This window comes from Mastomys coucha, chromosome X (assembly GCF_008632895.1).
Source record: "Mastomys coucha isolate ucsf_1 chromosome X, UCSF_Mcou_1, whole genome shotgun sequence".
Taxonomy (NCBI): domain Eukaryota; kingdom Metazoa; phylum Chordata; class Mammalia; order Rodentia; family Muridae; genus Mastomys; species Mastomys coucha.
Window position 1 is genome coordinate 101,742,302 of NC_045030.1, and position 9,500 is coordinate 101,751,801.

Here is a 9,500-nt window from a genome sequence, read left to right on the forward strand (position 1 = left end):
CCCCCCCCCAAGCAGGTTCTGCAAGGCTACACCCCCCTCTCCCTCCATGGCCTTCGGTTAAGTTCTGGGATCATTTCACTGAATCCTCTGTAGGAGCTTGAATTTTCTCTTGAATAGTTTTCCTCACCAGAAGCCCCCTACCCACCCATCCACTTGCACACGCGCGCGCGGACACACACACACACACACACTGTCCTTCCCTCTCCCCTTTTTATGTTCTTGTCGGTCTCTCCCTCACAGTCTGTCTCTGCGTCTCTGCCCCCTGAGAGCACTCCAACACAGCCTCCGGGGATCGCACTTGATGGTGGGCGTGGCTGTGATTAAGGCTTGAGAAGTAGGGTAGGGGTAGGGGTCACTGACACTAGGTCTACTGACTTAAAAGAATAGGTACCAGGGTTCATTCTCAGGCCTCATGACAGAACACTTCACAATCCCTCTCTCCACATTCCCAGGATAGTTCCTTAGGGCTGCATAGCACTTACCGACTTAGATACTAGAAACTCAGGCAAGAAGAGTCCAGTGTTGTCCATTGCTGCTCCTCTAGCTTGCTTCTGACCTTTCCTCTTTCCCATAGAAATCCTCCCCAAGCCTTGTCCTTGGGAATTTTACCCATATTTTCACAGAAGCCTTGTTTTTCCCTCCACCTCCCTCCCTCAGCCTTGAGATTGTCTTTGCTCTCTCCTACATCAGAGATAAATGTGATTTTTTTCCAGTGTCGGTTGCCTAAACCCGGCTTTCCGTATCTTAATCAGTATGCTCTGTAGCCATCTCCCACGGTCTGCTTCTTTCTCCTTGTACTGTTTCTTTGTGTTTTCTGTTTGTTCCTTCTCAGTTGTGACATCTAGTTCCTTTATTTGCCTACCCCCTCAGCACATGCCTGGACCCTTGGCTGTTCTGGGGGTAGAATGTCTAATTTGGTGGCAGATCACTAATTTTCAAATGGAGTGAAGACCATCTAAGAGGGAGGGGTGACTTCTGCTCTGGTACGGTGGTCTGGGATTCCAGCACTTAGAAGGCTGCATCAGGATTAGGACCATGAGAAAGAATAGCCTGGGCTACATAGTGAAACACCTGTCTCAAAACCAAAAACTGGGTGTGGTAGTGCGCAGGGAACCTGAGGTGAGAGGATTCCTTGTAGTTTGAAGACAGCCTGGAATACATAGCAAGACCCTGTTTAAAAAGAACAAACACAAACTAAAACAAAACTTCAGTTACACTGAACAACAACTGGGGGCAGTGAGACAGACACTCAGCAAGGAAAGGCATTTGCTGCCAAGCCTAAGGACTCAGATAATAGGAAAGAACCTAGGTTTGCACGTTGTCCTCTGACCAGCACACCTGTGATGCAGCATGTATGCATACACTGGCACACAAAATAATAAATGTAAAACTGATGACAAGGAACACAGGATTTTACAATTGTAATATCACTCTGCATGATATTATTATGGTAGACACAGGTAAAAATACATTATTCAAATACAATGTAAACTACTAAGAGTAAGTGCTAATGTAAACCATGGACTTTAGTTAGTAATAATGTAGCTGACTGAGCCCATTTAGGGATTGAAACAAATGTACCTATATTGTTCTGGATGTCGATAGTTGGCAAGACCAGGAGTGTGTGGGGACACAAATACACGGGAAAGCTCTATCTACATAATTTTACTGTGAAACTATAACTCTATCTTCCCACCCCAAATCTTTGATTAGTTGGTTTTGGGTGAGATTTTGTTCTTGGGTGTTTTGTTTGTTTGTTTACTTGGCTTTTTTTCTGTTTTGGGTATGGGTCTTATTACCCCAGTCTGGTAGTTTTGAAGTTACTATGTAACTCAGGCTGGCCTAGAATCCCCCTTTGTAGCCAAGGATGACTTTTAACTTTTGATCCTCTTGCCTCCACCTAGTATTACAGGCATGTGTCAGAATGCCTGTATTATGCTGTGCTGGGGATCAATCCCAGGGCTTTGTGAATACTAGGTAAGTACTTGACCAGCTAAGTTACATACTAGCCCAGAATATTATTTATTTCATTTTTTGCAGTGCTGGGGCTTAAAAATGAGCCTTACACATGTTACGTGCTATATAACTGAGCTACATGCCCTCATTTTATTTATACATTTTTTTCAGAATTCAAAAATATAAATAACTCAGTCATGGAAACACAGGTCTGTAAACTTAGTACTTAGGGGGCTAACAGGAGATTAGAGTTCAAGGCCAGCCTAGACTACATATTAAGAGCATTTCTCAGCCAGACCTCTTAATATAGATGATAAACTAGGCTACTCAGGAGACTGAAAGAAAAGGATGGAAAGCTCAAGGCCTGTCTGGGCTACAGAATTAAATTCAAGGCTGGTGGTATATGTGTGCCTAGGATGGGAGGGGTAGATTTCTTTGAGTTCAAGGGCAGTCTAGTCTACATATTGAGTTCCAGGTCAGCCTAGACTACATAGTGAGTCTCCCTCTAAAAGAGAGAGGGAACTGTTTCAAAATAAAAGACAAAAAGAGGATTGGGGAGAGAATTCACTTCTAGAGCACTTACCTTGTATTCTTAATAAGTTCTTGGATCTGTCTTCAGTGCTGCTGGGAGTGAAGATTCATGATATCATTAAAAGAGATAGGTAAATCCCTGAATTCAAGACCAGCTTGGTCTAGAGGGAATTCCATGACAGCCAGAGCTACATAGAGATACATTATCTCAAAAGCTACAAAGCATACACACCACATACACACACACACACCACATACACACACACACACCACACACATACACACACACACACCACATACACACACACACACCACATACACACACACATATATGCAGTCCTGCAAATAATTAAATATCATGTCTTACCTATCTATCTATAAATGTTTGCTCACTCACTGTAAAAATTTTGGAAATTGAAGGTTCTGAATTCAAATCCCAGCAACCACATGGTGGCTCACAACCATCTGTAATGATATCTGACGCCCTCTTCTGGTGTGTCTGAAGACAGCTACAGTGTACTTAGCTGTAATAACAAATAAATCTTAAAATATATATATAAAAAATTTTGGGCGGGGCGGTGGTGGCGCACGCCTTTAATCCCAGCACTTGGGAGGCAGAGGCAGGCGGATTTCTGAGTTCGAGGCCAGCCTGGTCTACAGAGTGAGTTCCAGGACAGCCAGGACTACACAGAGAAACCCTGTCTCGAAAAAAAAAATTTTGGAAATCACAGAAAACCTTAAGAAGGCAAGAGAGCTGGGCAGTGGTGGCATGTGCCTTTAATCTCAGCACTTGGGAGGGAGAGGCAGGAGGTTCTCTGGGTTTAAGGACAATCTGATCTACATAGTGAGTTCCAGGACAGCCAGGGCTACAAAGAGAAAACCTATCTTTAGAAATACAAAACAGGGGCTGGAGAGATGGCTCATCGGGTAAGAGCACTGACTGCTCTTCTGAAGGTCCTGAGTTCAAATCCCAGCAACCACATGGTGGCTCACAACCATCCATAATGAGATCTGACGCCCTCTTCTGGTGTGTCTGAAGATGCCTACAGTATACTCATAAATAAAATAAATAAATAAAATCGTAAAAAAAATACAAAACAGAAACAAAAACAAAAGAAAGAAAGGAAGGAAGAAAAGAAGGAAGGAAGGAAAGAAGGAAGGAAGAACAAAAGAAAGTAAAAAGCAAGCAAGCAAGCAAACAAGCTAGGCAGCAAGATGGTTCAGCAAGTGAGTTTGATTCCTGGAACTCACATGGTAGAAGGAGAGAACTGACTTCTGCATGTTGTCCTCTGGCACTTGTACATGCACCCCCTTCCTCACCACACACAAATAAAAGGTAAAAAATTTTAAATGGTCATAATGCCCATCTACTTAAAGATAAACACTTTCCTTTTATTGCATTTTGGCAATGGGTATCAAATATAGGGACCTTGCATATGTGAAGTACTTGCTCTGCAATGAGTTACTGTAGGCTCTTTTTTTGTTGTTTTGTTTGAGAGAGACACTTCTCACAATGTAGCTCTGGTTGGCCTGGAACTTGCTATGCTGACCGGATTGGCCCTTAAACACACAGAGATCCTCCTGCCTCTGCCTCTCAAGTGCTGAGTTTAAAGGCTTGTACCACTATGGCCAGTGTGTGTGTGTGTGTGTGTGTGTGTGTGTGTGTGTGTGTGTGTGTGTGTAGTGAGGTGGGGTCTTGCTATGAGCTCAGGTTGACCTCATACTCTTTTTCTGAAACCTTTATGTTTAAAAGAGTTTTTCATTTTATATTACATCAGTTGCCTGCATGTATAAATGTGTACTACCTTTATGCAGTGCTTGAAGACACTAGAAGAGAAAACAAGAAACCCTTGGAACTAGAGTTACAGATGGTTGTGACCATAACATGGGTGCTGGGACTGAAATCCAAGTCTTCTTCAAGAGCAACCAGTGCTCTTAGCCACTGAACTATGTCTCCAGCCACAATACTAATTTTGTGTGTGTATGTGTGTGTGTGGGAAGGGGGGCATTCATATGCCAATGCGCCTAAAGGACAACCTGTGGGAGTCTGTTCTCACTTCATGTCAGTCTAGAAATCAAACTCAGATTAGAAGACTTGACAGCTGGGCTGGTGAGATGGCTCAGTGGTTAAGAACACTGACTGCTCTTCTGAAGTTCAAATCCCAGCAACCACATGGTGGCTCACAAATACCCATAATGAGATCTGACGTCCTCTTCTGGTGCATCTGAAGACAGTTACAGTGTACTTATATATAACAATAAATAAATCTTTAAAAAAAAAAAAAAACAAAAGGGCGGCTGAAGAGATGGCTCAGTGGTTAAGGGCACTGACTGCTCTTCCCAAGGTCCTGAGTTCAAATCCCAGCAACCACATGGTGGCTCACAACCATCTGTAATGACATACCCATCTGTGATCTGATGCCCTCCTCTGGTGTGTCTGAAGACAACTACAGTGTACTTACATATAATAAATAAATACATCTTAAAAGAAAAAAAAAAGAAAAGAAAAAAACAAAAGACTTGACAGCAAACATCTTTACTCACAAAGCTGCCTTGACAGCCATGGTCTCAAACTCTTGGCCTCTCTAGTGCTGGAATTATAGGTCTATACAATGACCACAGCAATATGTGGTTAAAATTTAAGGTAATTAAAATGAACTAGAAACTGGATGTGGTGGTGCAGGTCAAACCAAGAGGATGAAGAGATTGAAGCTACATGTGTCTCACCCCCACCCTTCAAATAGAAAAGGAGTTCTAGTAGGTGAGATAGTTAAATGACTAAGGTAACACTGCCTATAGACTCAAGTACTCAGGAAATTGAGTCAAGAAGGATTAGAGTCCAACACGTACAAAATAACCTGTCTTTTCTTAAAAATAATTCTGTGGCTGGAGGATAACTCAGTGGTCTCAGTGGTGAAGAGAACTTCCCGTTCTTCTGAAGGACCCAAGTTTGATTCCTGACACCCAAATTGGGCAGCTGTAACTCCGTGTGGCACATCCTCCACACAATAATAAATACATTTCTAATGCATTTATGTGTATGTATACATGTGTATATATGTGGGTATTCACATGCCAGAGCACATTTCAACATGTGGGTCTCAGGGATTGAACTCAATTGTCAGGACAGTGGCAAGTACCTTTAACTGCTAAGTTATCTTATTGGCCCTGGTGTTTTATCTTCTTTTGTTGTTGTTTTGAGACAGTCTCACTATGTAGCACTGGCTGGCTTGCAATTCACTGCATAGACCAGGCTAGCCACAAACTCACAGAGATCCTCCTGCCTCTGACTCCTGAGTGAATGCTGAGATTAAAAACAGGAGCCACCAAGTCCAGCTTTAAAAACCCAAACAATAGTTTTGTTATGTGTCCAAATCTAGTCTCAAACTGAAGAGTCTCCTTCCTCAGCCTCCCAACTTTGCTAGTTTTGTTTGTTTGTTTTGAGATAGGGATTCTCTGTATAGCCATGGCTGTTCTAGGACTCCATCTGTAGGCCAGGTTGGCCTTGAACTCAGAGATCTGCCTACCTCTGCCTCCTAAGTACTAGGATTAGAGGCATGCACCATTGCTAAAGTATTTTTTTAAAATATTTATTTATTGAAGCAGGTGAATGGGTACTTGAACATGTATCTGAGGTTGGTTGGGTTTTTTCTTTTATTAATTATTCCATTTGTTTACATTTTAAATGATATCTTACTTCCCGGTTACCCCCTCCACCAACCTCCCATTCCAAATCTGCCTTCCTCCCTTTTGCCTATATGAGGGTCCTCCCCTACACACCCACACTCTTCTGCCCCACTGTTCCATCATCCCCCTACTCTGGAGCATCAAACCTCCCCAGGGCCAAGGGCCTCCCCACCTGTTGTTGTTGCAAGACCATCGCTGCTACATATGTATCTGGAGCCTTTAGGTACACTCCTTGGTTGGTGGTCTAGTCTGGTTTGTTTGTTTTTTAAGACAGTGGTTCTCTGTATGTCCTGACTGTCCTGGAACTCACTCTGAGATAGGCTGGCCTCAAACTCAGAGACTGTCTACCTCTGCCTACCAAGTGCTGGGATTAAAGACAGACACCACAACTGGGCTATGCCTGAATATATATGTATGTTGTGGATCACAAGCCTGCAGGAGTCTGCGGAGGTCAGAAGAGGTGTTAGGTGCCCTGGAACTATAGTTACAAATAGTTGCGAACTGCCATGTGTCTCTTAGGAATGTAACCAGGTCCTCTGCAAAAGCAGTAAGTGCTCTTAACTCCTAAGCCATCTTTCCACGCCCTGTCTTTTTTTTTTTCCCCAAAAAAGCCATTGCATACAAAAAGTCACAGCTGGGGCTTCAGGCATGGCACAGAGGTTAAGAGCACTGGACCTGGGTTGGATTCCCAGACCTGCATGGTAGCTTATACTATCTGTAACTCCAGTTCTAGGGGATCCACTATTGTCTTCTGTCCTCCTTAGGCACTACATGCACTTACATACATGCAGACATAAAATAAAATAATGATTTTGTTTTTTATTTTTTCACTTTATGTTCATGGCTGTTTTGCTGTCTGTGGGCCACATGCATGTAGTATCCTCAGAAGCCAGAAGAGGGTGTCAGATCTCTTGGAAACTGGAGTCACAGCCAGCCATTAAATCTTTTTTGAAAACAGAAAAGGTCATGGTTTAGAAAGTATCCATATTTTAAATCATATATACATATACATGTATGTGTGATTTTGTTGTTGTTTTGTGTTGAGACAGAGTCCTAGGCACTGGATACCTTGCTCCTCACTATGTAGTCCAGGGCGGCCTTGTGGGCAAGGGGGCTCCTTTCTCAGCCTCCTGAGTGCAGAAGTTAAAGGCTTAATCACTTCTGTTTGATTGGGACAGTCATACATAGAAAACTGCTGTCATGCCGGGTGGTGGTGGCACATGCCTTTGCCTTTAATCCCAGCACTTGGGAGGCAGAGGCAGGTGGATTTAATCCCAGCACTTGGGAGTTCAAGGCCAGCTTGGTCTACAGAGTGAGTTCCAGCAGCCAGGAGTACACAGAGAAACCCTGTCTTGAAAAACCAAAAAACAAAAAAAAAGAAAAGAAAACAGCTGTCATAATTGGGTAGTGGGTATAGGAGATCAGTAGTAGGGCTGAAAGGTCATACTGTTGGGCATTGTTTGTCGTCCCCCCCCCCATTATGAGTAGGAATTTATTTTGTTTTTTCATAATAATGTCCTATTTTACCTCAAAGAGTTTGGGAACCATTATGTTAAATATACCCAATATAGTAACTTGTAGCCATCCATATGTTGATACACACACACACACACACACATATACATATGCACACGGGGTTGGTTGGGTAGAATATAGTCTCTACTACTGTATTGAATGGCGCCACAGAACGTCCCAGCATTGTAAGAGGCTTATTAGACAGCACAGGTCTATATCATTGTGTCACCATATAAGGTATAGGTAGTCCCTATTGAGATAATCTGCCATCCGGAGTATGAATTAATTACTGAGGATTAACTACTGGTGCCTATCAATTGAACCTTGTAATCCTTGGTTAACCGCCTGGGAGAGCTAGGCATTATGGAATAACGAAGGTTATTATTACCTGATAGGCCTCTTATGGGATAAAGTGTAGGTCTGATGTGAAGACCTCCAACATACTGGTTCAGGCACCACCGACCAACCTGTTGAGTCTCTCCGCGACGGGAACCTTAGTACGTTTGGCCTATCCGGTTCTCTGGTTACCATGGAAATAGTGCTAGTCACAATTTCGGGTAATCACTGAGATTAAAGTGTCACAATCACTTGCCCTCCTGGCTCTTTCTACAACCATGTCCATTTCAGTTATACTTCCCAAACATACCCAACACTGAGAAAGGAAACTAAAACTGTATAGGGTGTCAGGGTGGACGCTTTGAGGAAGTGTGAAAAAAGAAACATGGCGGGGCACTTTTTTTTTTTCAGTAGCAAACGGCTAGCTCTGCCACATAGAATACAATGACATTGTTACTCTTAATTTTGCACAGGCGCAGTGCATAAACTCTCAGCGCACGCCTACACGCACATTTTTCTCCCCTTTTCGCTCCAATCTTCCTCTCGCACAAGTTATCTCCTTTCCTCCTCCTACCACTAGGTTTTCAGTCCTTCCATAGGGCCAGGTTAGCCTCTCCTTCCGACCCCCTACCTTCCACGGCTAGCTCCCCCTCCCCCTTCCTTTTCCGTCTCGCGCTCGGCGCCTCTTAGTGCATGCGCAGAAGATACAAAGCCTCGCTCTTTGTCCCCCATCTGTCGTTCACACGAACCCAAGGCTTTGACAGTCGGTAGCCAATAGAAACTAAGAAATGGCGGACTAATGAGATCTTCTCTGGAGCTCAACTTTGACTGGCAGTTCACGTAGCCAATCGAGAATCCAACATTGACCCCCCCTTGGGAGGCACCGAGCTCCGTCGGCTCGTTTCCGGCGGTCGCGCGCTCTTTTCTCGGGACGGTGGAGGCAGTGCAGCGTCGCCCTTACTCTGAGCAAAGAACTGTGGGCAGAGAGGGTGAGTTTGGGGATGGCTCCTTGGTTGCTTGGGGTTCAGTGGAGCTTCCTGCGACACTCTATGAAGGAAGTGGTTGGGGCGAGGCCGAGTTTGCACACAGGCTATGGGTTCGGAGGGCCCGTGAGGCCTTTCCCCGTCTGCGCAAGGCCTTCGCAGCCCACCCGTGGGGTCCAGCGCGCTCACTGCTCCACGCCGGGGGCGGGGGAGCTTTAATCCATGCTTCTTTTGCTTCCTTGCCTGGACTCTTTGTGCTACTCATCCCGAATCTTAGTGGCCCTAAGTTGTTGGCTTCTGATAGCCCTGGGCCAGAGGGTGTGGGGTCTATTATACTGAAGCCCTGAAGTCGAGGTTAGAGGAGGAGGCGCTTTGCTTTGTCGGATGCTCCTCCTCCCTAGCCCTTCAAGGCCATTAATTCCTAGAGGGCCAGTGGGGCCCCTGGAGCTATGGATTTTTTGTTTTTGTTGTTGTTGCTTTTTTTTTTTTTTT

General features: G+C 44.3%; 1 protein-coding gene and 1 long non-coding RNA gene across 6 annotated transcripts in view; one reads left to right on the forward strand and one right to left on the reverse strand.

Annotated features, from left to right (window-relative positions):
* The window catches only part of Zmym3 (zinc finger MYM-type containing 3), a 16,971-nt gene extending 16,356 nt beyond the window's left edge, over positions 1 to 615 (reverse strand). For 3 of the 5 annotated variants that reach the window (XM_031365798.1, XM_031365806.1, XM_031365790.1), the window contains exon 1: positions 483 to 615. The gene's annotated coding sequence lies outside the window, so the exon portion shown is untranslated. The remainder of the gene's footprint in view (positions 1 to 482) is intronic. The other 2 variants (XM_031365819.1, XM_031365813.1) reach the window with 1 other exon arrangement.
* Positions 616 to 8,823: 8,208 nt separating this feature from the next.
* The window catches only part of LOC116087245, a 1,043-nt gene continuing 366 nt past the window's right edge, over positions 8,824 to 9,500 (forward strand). The window contains exon 1 of the long non-coding RNA XR_004117331.1: positions 8,824 to 9,014. This is a non-coding gene — a long non-coding RNA (uncharacterized LOC116087245). The remainder of the gene's footprint in view (positions 9,015 to 9,500) is intronic.